The sequence below is a fragment of the Ranitomeya imitator genome, chromosome 1, assembly GCF_032444005.1.
Source record: "Ranitomeya imitator isolate aRanImi1 chromosome 1, aRanImi1.pri, whole genome shotgun sequence".
Lineage (NCBI taxonomy): Eukaryota > Metazoa > Chordata > Amphibia > Anura > Dendrobatidae > Ranitomeya > Ranitomeya imitator.
In genome coordinates this window covers 1,188,498,567-1,188,516,777 of record NC_091282.1, presented here as the reverse complement: position 1 = coordinate 1,188,516,777, position 18,211 = coordinate 1,188,498,567, and the positions used below count along the sequence as shown (strand labels likewise).

The 18,211-nt window shown below is 45.1% G+C and overlaps 1 protein-coding gene across 8 annotated transcripts in view; it reads right to left on the bottom strand.

Annotated features, from left to right (window-relative positions):
• Positions 1 to 9,583, bottom strand: part of JAKMIP1 (janus kinase and microtubule interacting protein 1) — a 211,713-nt gene extending 202,130 nt beyond the window's left edge. For 4 of the 8 annotated variants that reach the window (XR_011317025.1, XM_069744820.1, XM_069744816.1 and 1 more), the window contains exon 1: positions 9,421 to 9,583. The gene's annotated coding sequence lies outside the window, so the exon portion shown is untranslated. The remainder of the gene's footprint in view (positions 1 to 9,420) is intronic. The other 4 variants (XR_011317024.1, XM_069744819.1, XM_069744815.1 and 1 more) reach the window with 1 other exon arrangement.
• Between the last annotated feature and the right edge of the window lie 8,628 nt (positions 9,584 to 18,211).

Below are 18,211 nucleotides of genomic sequence, written 5' to 3'. Positions count from 1 at the left end.
ATCTGCCAGTTGACAAATGTTATATTGTTTCCTTATGTTAATGATTTTTTTTCCTGGCTCCAGCGCGTGCGGTGCCTGGAAGAATCCCTGCCTCCTTACTTGATTATATTACTACCCCATCCCATGCACGTCAGTTGTGGAGCCATAATCCCACGCCTGCGCCCTGCCCTCCCTCCACAATCAGTACCTTTTCCTCACTTCTATGGGCACTGCATTCAGGGATCGTCTGCGCAGGCGCCGGTGAGTCACTCTGACCTCCAGCGTGCATGACAATTAGATGCTGGAGGTCACATCGACTCAACGGCGCCTGCGCAGACGATCCCTGAGTGCAGTATTTGGTGAGTTTTTTACCTCAGTATTTTTAAGCCAAAACCAGGAGTGGGTGAAAAATGCAGAAGTGGTGCATATGTTTCTATTATACTTTTCCTCCTCCTTGTTTTGGCTTACAAATACTGAGGTAAAAAACTCACCAAATACTCAATGTGTGCATGTGGCCTATATCTGTGTGTGCTGTGTATGAGAGAAATAATAGCAGCTAATCTCCACCTACTAGCTTGGAGTCAACTGAAAATTAGAGATAGAGACTGCAGAGGGCAAAACTGGTGAAAAAAAATGGATACAAGTCATACATAATGGGGAAAAAATTGAAAGGAAAAGTGTTGGAGGCAAATTGACAGCTGCCAGATGTGAACACGGGGGACTTTAACCTCTTTCTGACCTCGGATGGGATCGTACGTCCGAGGTCAGATACCGCGCTTTGATGCAGGCTCCGGCGGTGAGCCCGCCTCAAAGCCGGGACATGTCAGCTGTTTTGAACAGCTGACATATGCTCGCAATAGCGGCGGGTGAAATCGCAATTCACCAGCCGCTATTAACTAGTTAAATGCCGCTGTCAAACGCTGACAGCAGCATTTAACCGGTGCTTCCGGCCGGAAATGAGCGTATCGCTGACCCCCGTCACATGGTCAGCGATGCTTCTGCATTGTATGGTTACTGATGCCGGCCTGCTGTGAGCGCCGACCACAGGGTGCAAGCCTGCAATTCAGCTACATAGCAGCGATCTGATGATCGCTGCTCTGTAGCAGAGCCGATCGCGTTGTGCCAGCTTCTAGCCTCCTATGAAGGATATTGAAGTTAAAAAAAAAAGTTACAAAAAATGTGAAAAAAATAGAAAAAAAAATATTAACCCCTTTCTGACATGGGACGTACTATCCCGTCGAGGTGGGGTGGGCCCCCATGACCATGGACGTGATAGTACGTCCAGCGCGATCGGCGGCGCTCACGAGGGGAGCGCCGCCGATCGCGGCCGGGTAGCAGCTGTTTATCGCAGCTGACATCCGGCACTATGTGCCAGGAGCGGTCACGGACCGCCCCCGGCACATTAACCCCTGGCACACCGCGATCAAAGATGATCGCGATGTGCCGGCGGCATAGGGAAGCTTCCCGCAGGGAGGGGGCTCCCTGCGGGCTTCCCTAAGCCCCCCGCAGCAACGCGATGTGATCGCGTTGCTGCGAGGGTCTCACCTCCCTCCCTGCTTCCTCCAGCCCCGGATCCAAGATGGCCGCGGATCCGGGTCCTGCAGGGAGGGAGGTGACTTCACAGAGCCTGCTCAGAGCAGGCACTGTGAAGCCTGCAGCGCTGCAAGTCAGATCAGTGATCTGACAGAGTGCTGTGCAAACTGTCAGATCACTGATCTGTGATGTCCCCCCCTGGGACAATGTAAAAAAGTAAAAAAAAAATTTCAAAATGTGTAAAAAAAAATAAAAAAAAAATTCCTAAATAATGAAAAAAAAAAAAAAAATATTATTCCTCTAAATACATTTCTTTATCTAAATAAAAAAAAAAACAATAAAAGTACACATATTTAGTATCGCCGCGTCCGTAACGGCCCGACCTATAAAACTGGCCCACTAGTTAACCCCTTCAGTAAACACCGTAAGAAAAAAAAAAAAAAAACAAGGCAAAAAACAACGCTTTATTATCCTACCGCCGAACAAAAAGTGGAATAACAAGCGATCAAAAAGACAGATATAAATAACCATGATACCGCTGAAAGCGTCATCTTGTCCCGCAAAAAACAAGCCGCCATACAGCATTATCAGCAAAAAAAAAAAAAAGTTATAGTCCTGAGAATAAAGCGATGCAAAAATAATAATTTTTTCTATAAAATAGTTTATCGTATAAAAGCGCCAAAACATAAAAAAATGATATAAATGAGGTGTCGCTGTAATCGTACTGACCCGAAGAATAAAACTGCTTTATCAATTTTACCAAACGCGGAACGGTATAAACGCCTCCCCCAAAAGAAATTCATGAATAGCTGGTTTTTGGTCATTCTGCCTCGCAAAAATCGGAATAAAAAGCGATCAAAAAATGTAACGTGCCCGAAAATGTTACCAATAAAAACGTCAACTCGTCCCGCAAAAAACAAGACCTCACATGACTCTGTGAACCAAAATATGGAAAAATTATAGCTCTCAAAATGTGGTAACGCAAAAAATATTTTTTGCAATAAAAAGCGTCTTTCAATGTGTGACGGCTGCCAATCATAAAAATCCGCTAAAAAACCCGCTATAAAAGTAAATCAAACCCCCCTTCATCACCCCCTTAGTTAGGGAAAAATTAAAAAAATGTATTTATTTCCATTTTTCCATTAGGGCTAGGGTTAGGGTTAGGGCTAGGGTTAGGGCTAGGGCTAAGGTTAGGGTTGGGGCTATGGTTAGGGCTAGGGCTACAGTTTGGGTTGGGGCTAAAGTTAGCGTTGGGGCTAGGGTTAGGGCTAGGGCTAGGGTTAGGGTTGGGGCTAAAGTTAGGCTTAGGGCTATGGTTACGGCTAGGGTTAGGGCTACAGTTAGGGTTGGGGCTAAAGTTACGGTTAGGGTTTAGATTACATTTACAGTTGGGAATAGGGTTGGGATTAGGGTTAGGTGTGTGTCAGGGTTAGAGGTGTGGTTAGGGTTACTGTTGGGATTAGGGTTAGGGGTGTGTTTGGATTAGGGTTTCAGTTATAATTGGGGGGTTTCCACTGTTTAGGCACATCAGGGGCTCTCCAAACGCGACATGGTGTCCGATCTCAATTCCAGCCAATTCTGCGTTGAAAAAGTAAAACAGTGCTTCTTCCCTTCCGAGCTCTCCCATGTGCCCAAACAGGGGTTTACCCCAACATATGGGGTATCAGCATACTCAGGACAAATTGGACAACAACTTTTGGGGTCCAATTTCTCCTGTTACCCTTGGGAAAATACAAAACTGGGGGCTAAAAAATAATTTTTGTGGGAAAAAAAAAGATTTTTTATTTTCACGGCTCTGCGTTATAAACTGTAGTGAAGCACTTGGGGGTTCAAAGTTCTCACAACACATCTAGATAAGTTCCATGGGGATCTAGTTTCCAATATGGGGTCACTTGTGGGGGGTTTCTACTGTTTAGGTACATTAGGGGCTCTGCAAACGCAATGTGACACCTGCAGACCATTCCATCTAAGTCTGCATTCAAATGGCACTCCTTCCCTTCCGAACCCTCCCATGCGCCCAAACAGTGGTTCCCCCCACATATGGTGTATCATCGCACTCAGGACAAATTGGGCAACAAATTTTGGGGTCCACTTTCTCCTGTTACCCTCGGGAAAATACAAAACTGGGGGCTAAAAAAATAATTTTTGTGGGAAAAATTTTTTGTTTTATTTTTACGGCTCTACATTATAAACTTCTGTGAAGCACTTGGTGGGTCAAAGTGCTCACCACACCTCTAGATAAGTTCCTTAGGGGGTCTACTTTCCAAAATGGTGTCACTTGTGGGGGGTTTCAATGTTTAGGCACATCAGTGGCTCTCCAAACGCAACATGGCGTCCCATCTCAATTCCTGTCAATTTTGCATTGAAAAGTCAAACAGCGCTCCTTCCCTTCCAAGCTCTGCCATGAGCCCAAACAGTAGTTTACCCCCACATATGGGGTATCAGCGTACTCAGGACAAATTGTACAACAACTTTTGGGGTCCAATTTCTTCTCTTACCCTTGGGAAAATAAAAAATTGGGGGCCGAAAGTTAATTTTTGTGAAAAAATATGATTTTTTAATTTTACGGTTCTACATTATAAACTTTTGTGAAGCACTTGTTGGGTCAAAGTGCTCACCACACATCTAGATAAGTTCCTTAAGGGGTCTACTTTCCAAAATGGTGTCACTTGTTGGGGGTTTCAATGTTTAGGCACATCAGGGGCTCTCCAAACGAAACATGGCGTCCCATCTCAATTCCAGTCAATTTTGCATTGAAAAGTCAAATGGCGCTCCTTCGCTTCCGAGCTCTGCCATGCGCCCAAACAATGGTTTACCCCCACATGTGGGGTACTGTCGTGCTCAGGACAAATTGTACAACAATGTTTGGGGTCTATTTTCTCCTGTTACCCTTGGTAAAATTAAACAAATTGGAGCTGAATTAAATTTTTTGTGAAAAAAAGTTAAATGTTCATTTTTATTTAAACATTCAAAAAATTCCTGTGAAGCACCAGAAGGGTTAATAAACTTCTTGAATATGGTTTTGAGCACCTTGAGGGGTGTAGTTTTTAGAATGGTGTCACACTTGGGTATTTTCTATCATATAGACCCCTCAAAATGACTTCAAATGAGATGTGGTCCCTAAAAAAAAATGGTGTTGTAGAAATGAGAAATTGCTGGTCAACTTTTAACCCTTATAACTCCCTTACAAAAAAAAAATTTTGGTTCCAAAATTGTGCTGATGTAAAGTAGACATGTGGGAAATGTTACTTATTAAGTATTTTGTGTGACATATCTCTGTGATTTAATTGCATAAAAATTCAAAGTTGGAAAATTGCGAAATTTTCATAATTTTCGCCAAATTTCCATTTTTTTTTCACAAATAAACGCAGGTACTATCAAAGAATTTTTACCATTGTCATGAAGTACAATACGTCACGAGAAAACAATGTCAGAATCACTGGGATCCGTTGAAGCGTTCCAGAGTTATAACCTCACAAAGGGACAGTGGTCAGAATTGTAAAAATAGGCCCGGTCATTAACGTGCAAACCACCCTTGGGGGTAAAGGGGTTAAAGTTTAATTTATATTTTTTTTATTGATTTATTTTGAATGGGGCAAAAGGGGGTTTCGCCCCATTCAAAATAAATAAATTAAAAAAAACAAAAAACCAAACCTACACATATTTGGTATCGCCGCGTTCAGAATCGCCCGATCAATAAAAAAAAAAAGGATTAACCTGATCGCTAAACGGCGTAGCGGGAAAAAAAAATTAGAATCGCCAGAATTACGTTTTTTTGGTCACCACGACATTGCATTAAAATGCAATAACGGGCGATCAAAAGAATGTATCTGCACCAAAATGCTATCATTAAAAATGCCAGCTCAGCACGCAAAAAATAAGCCCTCACTCGACTCCAGATCACGAAAAATGGAGACGCTACGGGTTTTTTTTTTTGGTTTTTTTTAGCAAAGTTTGGAATTTTTTTTTCACCACGTAGATAAAAGAGAACCTAGACATGTTAGGTGTCTATGAACTCGTACTGACCTGGAGAATCATAATATCAGGTCAGTTTTAGCATTTAGTGAATCTAGTAAAAAAGCCAATCAAAAAACAAGTGTGGGATTGCACTTTTTTTCCAATTTCACCGCACTTGGAATTTTTTTCCACACACGTCATGCTAAAACCAATGATGTTGTTCAAAAGTACAACTTGTTTCGCAAGTTTCACAAGTTGTTTTGAGGAGCCCATGATACCACTCTTCAGAGGAGATTCAAACAGGAGAACAACTTGCAAGTGGCCACTTTAAGTAGCTTTTCTCATGATTGCATACACCTGGCTATGAAGTTCAAAGCTCAATGAGGTTAGAAAACCAAAAAAAGTGCTTTAGTAAGTCAGTAAAAAGTAGGTAGGAGTATTTAAAACAAGAAAATGATAAGGGTGCCCATACTTATGCACCCGTCAAATTTTGTTTGAATGCAGATTGCACATTTTCTGTTAGTACAATAAAACTAATTTCAAGGCAGAAACATTACTGTGTCCAACAGTTATTAGATATATGAAACTGAAATAGCTGCTGCAGAAAAAACAATTTTTATAAAACATTAAGCTTAAGATTAATAGGGGTGCCCAAACTTTTTCATATAACTGTATATACAGGAGCAGATGGTATACAGGTATATACTATATACAGGAGCAGATGGCATACAGGTATATACTATATATACAGGGGAGATGACACAGGTACATACTATATACAGGGGAGATGACACAGGTACATACTATATACAGGGGAGATGACACACTGTTATATACTATATACAGGAGGAGATGACACGTATATACTATATACAGGAGAGATGACACACAGGTATATACTATATACAGGGGAGATGACACAGGTATCTATAATACAACGCTGGGAGCGTCACTCTGTCCGAAGCCTTTATAGACTGTGCAAGCGCCGACGCAGTCTGGACCCCCCAGTTAGTGACACTCCCAGGAGATCGCGGTATGCGTAAACACTGAACGCATACCGCGATCTCCAACGGAGAGGCAGGGACCGTGGACGCGCCAGGAGGGTAAGTATTATATTCACCTGTCCCCCGTTCCAGCGCTGCGTGCCGCTCCGTCTCCCGGGTCCTCTGCCTGTGACGTTCACAGTTCAGCGGGCGCGAGGACGCGCTTAATGCGCGCCGCCCTCTGATTGAACAGTCACAGCCAAAGGAGCTGGAACACAGAGCGGCACGCAGCGCTGGATCAGGGCCAGGTGACTATACCAAGTGTCGGGGGCCTGAGCTAGCGGCGATACCGGCACCTGACCCCCACCTGCTCAGGCCCCCCCCCAGCACTCGGCCCCCAGCGACGATAGGCGAGTATGGTATTTTTTTTTTATATATCGCAGCAGCATACGGGGCATATAATACCATGGAGCATCTTATGGGGCAATCAACCATAATGGAGCAGTGTACGGGGCCATAAACCTTTATGGAGCAAAGTACGGGGCATATACTATGGAGCATCTTATGGGGGCCATAAACCTTTATGGAGCAGCGTATGGGGCATATGGATGGGAGCAGCAAATTACAGAACGGTGGCGCATGATGGGAGCAGCACATGACAGAACGGGGGTGCAGGATGGCAGCAGCACATGACAGAACGGGGGCGCAGGATGGCAGCAGCACATGACAGAACGGGGGCGCAGGATGGCAGCAGCACATGACAGAACGGGGGCGCAGGATGGCAGCAGCACATGACAGAACGGGGCGCAGGATGGGAGCAGCACATGATAGAATAGGGCAGCACATGACAGAACGGGGGCGCAGGATGGCAGCAGCACATGACAGGATGGGGACGCAGGATGGAGCAGCACATGACAGGATGGGGACGCAGGATGGAGCAGCACATGACAGGATGGGGACGCAGGATGGGAGCAGCAAATGACACGATGGGGGCGCAGGATGGGAGCAGCACATGTCAGAATGGAGGCGCAGGACGGGTGCAGCACATGACAGAACGGTGGCGCAGGATGGAGCAGCTCATGACAGGATGGGGACGCAGGATGGAGCAGCACATGACAGGATGGAGACCATATACCAATATAAATGCTCGCCACCCGGGCGTAGAACGGGTTCAATAGTGTATATATATATATAGGAGATGACACAGGTATATACTATATATAGGGGAGATGACACAGGTATATACTATATATAGGAGCAGATGACTCATAGGTATATACTATATACAGGAGCAGATGACACGTATATACTATACACAGGAGATGACACACAGGTATATACTATATACAGGAGGAGATGACACAGGTATATACTATATACAGAAGGAGATGACACAGGTATATAGAGGAGGGACTAATTGGACTGTGCCCGTCGCTGATTGGTCGTGGCAGCCAGGACAGGCAGCTGGCGAGACCAATCAGCGTCGTGGGATTTCCGGGACAGACAGACGGAAGTGACCCTTAGACAATTATATAGTAGATGCCCAGGCAACACCGGGCTCTTCAGCTAGTCTATCCTTATAAATTACCTAATACATACCGACATTTAGACGAAGGATTTATGCACACATATAGTATTTGCAGTGGATTTTTGGCAGGAAAAACGCTCTGTAAAATCTGCATGTATTTGATACTTTTTTTTCCATTCATTTGAATGGGTGAAAAAAAAGCTGTAAAAACGCTGAAAGAACTGACAAGCTGAAAACTGAAAAAAAAAACGCTTTGAAGATTCAAATGTGAAAGTAATAAAATAAGCGGCACATGCATAAGATTTCTGAAATCTCATTCACTTTGTCGATGCTGTAAAACGCTTTTTTTTTTTTTTGTAAATTGCACCGGGAAAAAAACCTCGCTCAGTGTGTGAACAAGACCCAAGGCCTCATGGGACTGAGCTGTTACAGATCTACGGTTTGGAGAGCTCTATCAGGCATCCTATATGAGTCCTTACTGTAGGATTGAAAGCAGGTAGACACAAGTTTGGGTTGTTTTTTTTTCGGGGAGGGTTCATACAAATCAGCAAATAAAAAAAAAGTGGCGTGCTCCAATGAATGCGGTTTTATGGAGCCATTCTTTAGGCTGGGGTCTCTCACGGATGCACCACATGCCGCGCCTAAGGGTCGATAACGTGGGCCCCACGCTGCAGCACGTAATGAAGCGTTTCCTACAATACAAACACTAATAATGTAATAATATTCACAGATATCTCCTACTGAGGAGGCTGAATGACACCCAATATGGCCGCCATTACTGCTCTCACCGGACTTTTTCCTCCATCATCCAAACTCCTGAATAAGCAAAGCGAAACCTCCCTGATCTCGTATCACAACGTATTGAAAGTAGGAACGCTCAGCGACAACCGCTGCCGGATCCGTAATGGGGGCCGCACTGGTGGTCAGCACGCTGGCTGGCGGAAGGATCGACAGAAGTAGACTTTTTATTATTATATATGTGGAATTATTGAATAATATGCAGGCATTATGGCTCCTCACTACGTCATCAGTCCTGTTCCCACCACACCCTCAGATCATAGCAATACACAAGTCTGCAGACCTCCTTATCTATATCAGGCAGACATGCCAGCACCTGATCAGGATGGAAAAAAAAAAAAGATAAATGTGACTGGAAAATGCTGCACAGACTCTATATACCCAATGCAGCTCGCAGGGTTTGCAGCCAGTGAAGGGTTAAGGGTGGGTCCCTTCTGCTGCCAGCTGGTGGGAGTCAGGGCACGGGGATGGCACCATCATTCAGGAATCACATGTAGATGTATAGAAATGCCACAGACCTCAGCAGTATGGATGACACCCCAGTGCTGGGGGATCAGGGGAGGATGGCAGTGCAGCATACACAGCCCTGCTGAGGAGGACACCCCCTGCACACACACAAGGCACACACATGATGGCACTTACAGGGAAGGCTGCAGCGCTGCTGGCGGTCACAGGAGCCGGGATACAGGGGGCAGAGGAGCTGCTCCCTCCAGTCACCATCCCGTCAGGAGGAGCTGTCTCTGGACCTGGTGCTGCTGCTGCTGCAGTGCTGTCTGTGCTCAGAGCCGGGGAAGCAGCAGAGCCTGCACCACGTGCTTCTCTACAGGCGCCAGTGACAGCGATAACACCGCCATCTAGTGGTAAAATTCTAATATTACACCCTCAGGTATTTTTTTTTCAGCATTTTTTTTTTTTTTTTTTTTTTTTGCTCATGGCAGCAATTATATGGGAGTCAGTCAGCAGGATTGTGCTCAGTAAGGCCTCTTTCACACTTCAGTTGTTTGGCGTCAGTCTAAAACCGCCATTTTCCTCAAATAACGGATCCGTCTATTTTTTTTGGCGGATCCGTTATTTTCCCATAGACTTGCATTAGCGACGGATTGTGACGGATGGTCGTCCGTTCCATCCGCCATGCGACGGATTCGTCGAAATTTGGTGGACGTCTTCTGAAAATAGACGGACATTGAAACGTTTTTTGTCAACGCCGAAATGGCGGATCGCGACGGATCCGTCGCGTCCGCCATTCCATAGAATGGCCGCCTATGGGCGACGGATCCGCCGCAACCGTTTTTTTTCGGCGGATCCGTTGCCCCAATCCGTTTTTTCAATTGCGCATGCTCCAAAAAGTAGATACTTTTCCCAGACAACCCCCAAGTAACGGATCCGTCAAAAAAACGGATCCGTTAGAACCGTTTTCTCAACAATTGTGACGGATCAGTCAATCCGTCACTATGTCGGTTGTGACTGACGCCAAACAACTGAAGTGTGAAAGAGGCCTAAACTATAGACCAGGGGTGTCAAACTGCATTCCTCAAGGGCTGTAAACAGGTCATGTTTTCAGGATTTCCTTGTACTGCACAGGTGATAATTTAACCACCAACACAAATAATGAGTTGGTGATTAAATTATCACCTGTGCAGTACAAGGAAATCCTGAAAACATGACCTGTTTGCAGCCCTCGAGGAATGCAGTTTGACACCTCTGCTATGGACAATGTCACGTCGGTGCCGTTATACTGAGTAAAATGATACCTTGGTTGATGAAATCCGTCTTGTGGCTGTTGTGTAATCTTTATTTTCAAATAATGGCCAAAAAAGATAAGTGGTTGCACTCACCGGTACTAAATAAAAACTTCCTTTATTGGTACACTTAAAACATTCCCGCAGGAAGGTACTCACGAGAAACACTCTGGATGATGGCCGTTTCGCGCCTCTTACGCTTCAATGGGAAGTGGCAGCAAGCTCATACAGGTAACAGCCAAACGCCCCATCCCACCTGTCCGACTATTATCAGGATCACACCTCCATTAGGCCGCGGACGTTAGGGTATGTGCACACGTATTTTTTGAGGGCTGCGTATTTTTCCGCAGCGGATTTAATAAATCTGCAGGTAAAAGGCACCGCAGTTTTTATGCGGAATTTGTGCGGATTCCACCTGCGGTTTTACGCCTGCGAATTCCGATAGAGGAGCAGGTGTAAACCGCTGCAGATTCCGCACAAAGAATTGATATGCTGCGGAATGTAAACCGCAGGGGTTCCGTGGGTTTTTCCGCAGCATGTGCACTGCGGATTGCGTTTTCCATAGGTTTACATGGTACTGTACAACGCATGGAAAACAGCTGCAGATCCGCAGCAAAATCCGCAACGTGTGCACATAGCCTTAATCAAAACATAGCAAAAATTACATCACATGATGTAAAAAGTGCATTTATGTAATAGATACACAATCATAAAAACACTGTCATGTCACACTTATCACTAAATCCTGTGGCCCCCTGTGCTCGGTGGGCAAGATCCACCTGACCTCCCTTCTCCGGAGTCGTTTGTGTGGATCTCCTCCCTGGACTGGTAAACTAACTCGCTCAATACCTGCGAATCGCAATGCGTCTGCGCTACCTCCGTGATGTGCCCTCATATGATCAATCAGGCGTGATGCCCCATTACCAGTTACTATGGATCAATATGTATGAAACCACACAAAGGCCGGATGGTTTTCCCTACATAGAAAAAGCTACAGGGCCAAAATATAACATAAACTGCATGATTAGTCCGGCACACAATAACATCATTGACCTGGTGGGATATATCTAACTTCAGGTTAGCAGTTCTCCTACATGACACTATGCCTGCCAGATCTTTGTAACATAACATAGTAACATAGTTAGTAAGGCCGAAAAAAGACATTTGTCCATCCAGTTCAGCCTATATTCCATCATAATAAGTACCCAGATCTACGTCCTTCTACAGAACCTAATAATTGTATGATACAATATTGTTCTGCTCCAGGAAGACATCCAGGCCTCTCTTGAACCCCTCGACTGAGTTCGCCATCACCACCTCCTCAGGCAAGCAATTCCAGATTCTCACTGCCCTAACAGTAAAGAATCCTCTTCTATGTTGGTGGAAAAACCTTCTCTCCTCCAGACGCAAAGAATGCCCCCTTGTGCCCGTCACCTTCCTTGGTATAAACAGATCCTCAGCGAGATATTTGTATTGTCCCCTTATATACTTATACATGGTTATTAGATCGCCCCTCAGTTGTCTTTTTTCTAGACTAAATAATCCTAATTTCGCTAATCTATCTGGGTATTGTAGTTCTCCCATCCCCTTTATTAATTTTGTTGCCCTCCTTTGTACTCTCTCTAGTTCCATTATATCCTTCCTGAGCACCGGTGCCCAAAACTGGACACAGTACTCCATGTGCGGTCTAACTAGGGATTTGTACAGAGGCAGTATAATAGTAACATAGTAACATAGTAACATAGTTAGTAAGGCCGAAAAAAGACATTTGTCCATCCAGTTCAGCCTATATTCCATCATAATAAATACCCATATCTACGTCCTTCTACAGAACCTAATAATTGTATGATACAATATTGTTCTGCTCCAGGAAGACATCCAGGCCTCTCTTGAACCCCTCGACTGAGTTCGCCATCACCACCTCCTCAGGCAAGCAATTCCAGATTCTCACTGCCCTAACAGTAAAGAATCCTCTTCTATGTTGGTGGAAAAACCTTCTCTCCTCCAGACGCAAAGAATGCCCCCTTGTGCCCGTCACCTTCCTTGGTATAAACAGATCCTCAGCGAGATATTTGTATTGTCCCCTTATATACTTATACATGGTTATTAGATCGCCCCTCAGTCGTCTTTTTTCTAGACTAAATAATCCTAATTTCGCTAATCTATCTGGGTATTGTAGTTCTCCCATCCCCTTTATTAATTTTGTTGCCCTCCTTTGTACTCTCTCTAGTTCCATTATATCCTTCCTGAGCACCGGTGCCCAAAACTGGACACAGTACTCCATGTGCGGTCTAACTAGGGATTTGTACAGAGGCAGTATAATGCTCTCATCATGTGTATCCAGACCTCTTTTAATGCACCCCATGATCCTGTTTGCCTTGGCAGCTGCTGCCTGGCACTGGCTGCTCCAGGTAAGTTTATCATTAACTAGGATCCCCAAGTCCTTCTCCCTGTCAGATTTACCCAGTGGTTTCCCGTTCAGTGTGTAATGGTGACATTGATTCCCTCTTCCCATGTGTATAACCTTACATTTATCATTGTTAAACCTCATCTGCCACCTTTCAGCCCAAGTTTCCAACTTATCCAGATCCATCTGTAGCAGAATACTATCTTCTCTTGTATTAACTGCTTTACATAGTTTTGTATCATCTGCAAATATCGATATTTTACTGTGTAAACCTTCTACCAGATCATTAATGAATATGTTGAAGAGAACAGGTCCCAATACCGACCCCTGCGGTACCCCACTGGCCACAGCGACCCAGTTAGAGACTATACCATTTATAACCACCCTCTGCTTTCTATCACTAAGCCAGTTACTAACCCATTTACACACATTTTCCCCCAGACCAAGCATTCTCATTTTGTGTACCAACCTCTTGTGCGGCACGGTATCAAACGCTTTGGAAAAATCGAGATATACCACGTCCAATGACTCACCGTGGTCCAGTCTATAGCTTACCTCTTCATAAAAACTGATTAGATTGGTTTGACAGGAGCGATTTCTCATAAACCCATGCTGATATGGAGTTAAACAGTTATTCTCATTGAGATAATCCAGAATAACTTCCCTCAGAAACCCTTCAAATATTTTACCAACAATAGAGGTTAGACTTACTGGCCTATAATTTCCAGGTTCACTTTTAGAGCCCTTTTTGAATATTGGCACCACATTTGCTATGCGCCAGTCCTGCGGAACAGATCCTGTCGCTATAGAGTCACTAAAAATAAGAAATAATGGTTTATCTATTACATTACTTAGTTCTCTTAGTACTCGTGGGTGTATGCCATCCGGACCCGGAGATTTATCTATTTTAATCTTATTTAGCCGGTTTTGCACCTCTTCTTGGGTTAGATTGGTGACCCTTAATATAGGGTTTTCATTGTTTCTTGGGATTTCACCTAGCATTTCATTTTCCACCGTGAATACCGTGGAGAAGAAGGTGTTTAATATGTTAGTTTTTTCCTCGTCATCTACAACCATTCTTTCCTCACTATTTTTTAAGGGGCCTACATTTTCAGTTTTTATTCTTTTACTATTGATATAGTTGAAGAACAGTTTGGGATTAGTTTTACTCTCCTTAGCAATGTGCTTCTCTGTTTCCTTTTTGGCAGCTTTAATTAGTTTTTTAGATAAAGTATTTTTCTCCCTATAGTTTTTTAGAGCTTCAATGGTGCCATCCTGCTTTAGTAGTGCAAATGCTTTCTTTTTACTGTTAATTGCCTGTCTTACTTCTTTGTTTAGCCACATTGGGTTTTTCCTATTTCTAGTCCTTTTATTCCCACAAGGTATAAACCGCTTACACTGCCTATTTAGGATGTTCTTAAACATTTCCCATTTATTATCTGTATTCTCATTTCTGAGGATATTGTCCCAGTCTACCAGATTAAGGGCATCTCTAAGCTGTTCAAACTTTGCCTTCCTAAAGTTCAATGTTTGTGTGACTCCCTGACAAGTCCCCCTAGTGAAAGACAGGTGAAACTGTACAATATTGTGGTCGCTATTTCCTAGATGCCCGACCACCTGCAGATTTGTTATTCTGTCAGGTCTATTAGATAGTATTAGGTCTAAAAGTGCTGCTCCTCTGGTTGGATTCTGCACCAATTGTGAAAGATAATTTTTCTTGGTTATTAGCAGAAACCTGTTGCCTTTATGGGTTTCACAGGTTTCTGTTTCCCAGTTAATATCCGGGTAGTTAAAGTCCCCCATAACCAGGACCTCATTATGGGTTGCAGATTCATCTATCTGCTTTAGAAGTAGACTTTCCATGGTTTCTGTTATATTTGGGGGTTTGTAACAGACCCCAATGAGAATTTTGTTACCATTTTTCCCTCCATGAATTTCAACCCATATGGACTCGACATCCTCATTCCCTTCGCTAATATCCTCCCTTAAAGTGGACTTTAGACAAGACTTTACATAGAGACAAACCCCTCCTCCTCTCCGATTTTTACGATCCTTTCTAAACAGACTGTAACCCTGTAAGTTAACTGCCCAGTCATAGCTTTCATCTAACCATGTCTCGGTTATTCCCACTATGTCAAAGTTACCTGTAGATATTTCTGCTTCTAGTTCTTCCATCTTGTTTGTCAGGCTTCTGGCGTTTGCGAGCATGCAGTTTAGAGGATTTTGTTTTGTTCCAATCTCCTCACTGTGGATTGTTTTAGAAATGTTCTTACCTCCCTTCTGAGTATGTTTTCCTGGGTCGTCTTTGTTCGAGTCTAATGTTTTTCTTCTTCTTGCTCTCATCATGTGTATCCAGACCTCTTTTAATGCACCCCATGATCCTGTTTGCCTTGGCAGCTGCTGCCTGGCACTGGCTGCTCCAGGTAAGTTTATCATTAACTAGGATCCCCAAGTCCTTCTCCCTGTCAGATTTACCCAGTGGTTTCCCGTTCAGTGTGTAATGGTGATATTGATTCCCTCTTCCCATGTGTATAACCTTACATTTATCATTGTTAAACCTCATCTGCCACCTTTCAGCCCAAGTTTCCAACTTATCCAGATCCATCTGTAGCAGAATACTATCTTCTCTTGTATTAACTGCTTTACATAGTTTTGTATCATCTGCAAATATCGATATTTTACTGTGTAAACCTTCTACCAGATCATTAATGAATATGTTGAAGAGAACAGGTCCCAATACTGACCCCTGCGGTACCCCACTGGTCACAGCGACCCAGTTAGAGACTATACCATTTATAACCACCCTCTGCTTTCTATCACTAAGCCAGTTACTAACCCATTTACACACATTTTCCCCCAGACCAAGCATTCTCATTTTGTGTACCAACCTCTTGTGCGGCACGGTATCAAACGCTTTGGAAAAATCGAGATATACCACGTCCAATGACTCACCGTGGTCCAGTCTATAGCTTACCTCTTCATAAAAACTGATTAGATTGGTTTGACAGGAGCGATTTCTCATAAACCCATGCTGATATGGAGTTAAACAGTTATTCTCATTGAGATAATCCAGAATATCTTCCTCAAGGACCTGCCAATTTCTATGTCTGTCCATAGGCCCATGTTTAACCCCTTTCTGACATCAGACAAAAATCGGTCCATGAGACCTGGGCCAATTTGACCATGGATGCAATATTACGTCTCACGGAGGGTGTGCGAGCGACCGTCACCGGGTGTCAGCTGATCCTGACAGCTGGCACCCGGCACTAGGTGTCAGGAGCAGTCACAGACAGCTCCTGGCACTTTAACCCCCGAAATGCTGCAATCGAACACAATCGCTGCATTCCGGAAGCCAGCACAGGGCTGACAGCCCCTCTGGATTTGGATCGGAGACCCCGATGGCATGACGCGGGGTCCCGATCATTGCCATGGTGAGCGGATGTCGTCATGACGACATCCGGGTCACCAGACTGAGGATACTTGCTGATCATGCGCAGTGCATGATCAGCAAGTCTCCCTGTCAGTGCAGCGCTGACAGCTTCCATAGCATGCAGGTGCTGCTTCATCTCAGGGGCAGACATACCGCCGGTCCAACCGCTGCAACTGCATCGGGGACCAGAGTGGGCGGCCCCACCCGACAAACCTACAAAGCAATGAGGTGAATGACAGCCGGCGGCAGTATTACTGCTAACAGGAGAAGCGGGGGGGGGCCCACTCTGCTGCACGCATGTGATATGACGGTCAAACGGGCCCTCCTGATCTCACCTGTTAGTATACAGTACATTATGCTGCTGTCCGGCTGTCACTGGTGCGGCACGGCGACAGGCAGCAGACGCAGGAAGAGAGGAGTGAGAGACATGGAGGGACGTGCGGCACGGCGACGGGCAGCAGACGCAGGAAGAGAGGAGAGAGGAGTGAGAGAGATGGAGTGACTGTAAGTGAGTCACTGAAGTTGCGGCTCTGCTTGTCACTCACTGCTGCTATGCACGTGCGCACTCTCCCCAGCGTCTCAGTGATCCGCGGGACTGGGATACACATGAAAATCGGGGAATCACTACTCTAGGTAGGAGAAGGGCCGGCCCGCTGGGAGTCTGCAGGGCTGAGAGCTGACAGTCTAGACAGGCTCCATGTCTCCCCTGCTCATTTCCTGTGTTCCTCTGGGACAGACCAGCTCCCTGCAACTGCACTCTCTGTAGGTACACAGTCCATGTGATGTATGTTGATCTGTATAGTGTGTGTGTCAGGGGCTGGCTGACAAATTTTAGCCTGGGGGCAAGCACACAGCAGTGGCCCATCCTGGGTGGTGTTTCGTCTTCTTTCCTCCACCCCATCCTTCTGTCCGCAATATTTTCGGGAATTTGAGTAGGTATCCTCCATAGTTCGCGCGTGCGCAATGCAATCTTGCTTCGCGCATGCACAGTATGCTTTGCCCATCTGTGGGCAAAGCCGAAAAGCATTACTGCGCATGCGGCGGCGCACTATGTCCCGGAAGTATTTAGTTGTGTTCCAGGACATAGTCCGCCAGCGCATGCGCAGTAATGCTTTTTCGGCTTTGGCAGCAGATGGGCAAAGCATACTGAGTGTGCGCGAGGCAAGATTGCGTTGCACACGCGCAAACTGTGGAGGATACCTACTCAAATTCCCGAAAATATTGCGGACAGAAGGATGGGGTGGAGGAAAGAAGACGAAACACCACCCAGGATGGGCCACTGCTGTGTGCTTGCCCCCAGGCTAAAATTTGTATTTGTCAGCCAGCCCCTGACACACACACTATACAGATCAACATACATCACATGGACTGTGTACCTACAGAGAGTGCAGTTGCAGGGAGCTGGTCTGTCCCAGAGGAACACAGGAAATGAGCAGGGGAGACATGGCGCCAAGAACAGGTGGTCTTGTGACTGCCCGCATGCGATATATATATTCCCAGCCACATTCCAACTAGACTGTTTCTGGCCTTGTTCAATACAGTTGCATTAGGCCATGCAAGTCTAGTCGGCATGTATGCAAATCACAAACTTGCAGTCACACACCAACCGAATAACCACAGCACTGCGAGCAATGTGAGGATTCTCAAGTCTGCAGTAACACAGAGTGAATGCACCAATGACACACATACACTCACAGCCCCACTGTATAATGACACACACATGCACAGCCCCACTGTATAATGACACACACACATGCACAGCCCCACTGTATAGTGACACACACACAACCCCACTGTATAATGACACACACACACACGCACAACCCCACTGTATATTGACACACACACGCACAGCCC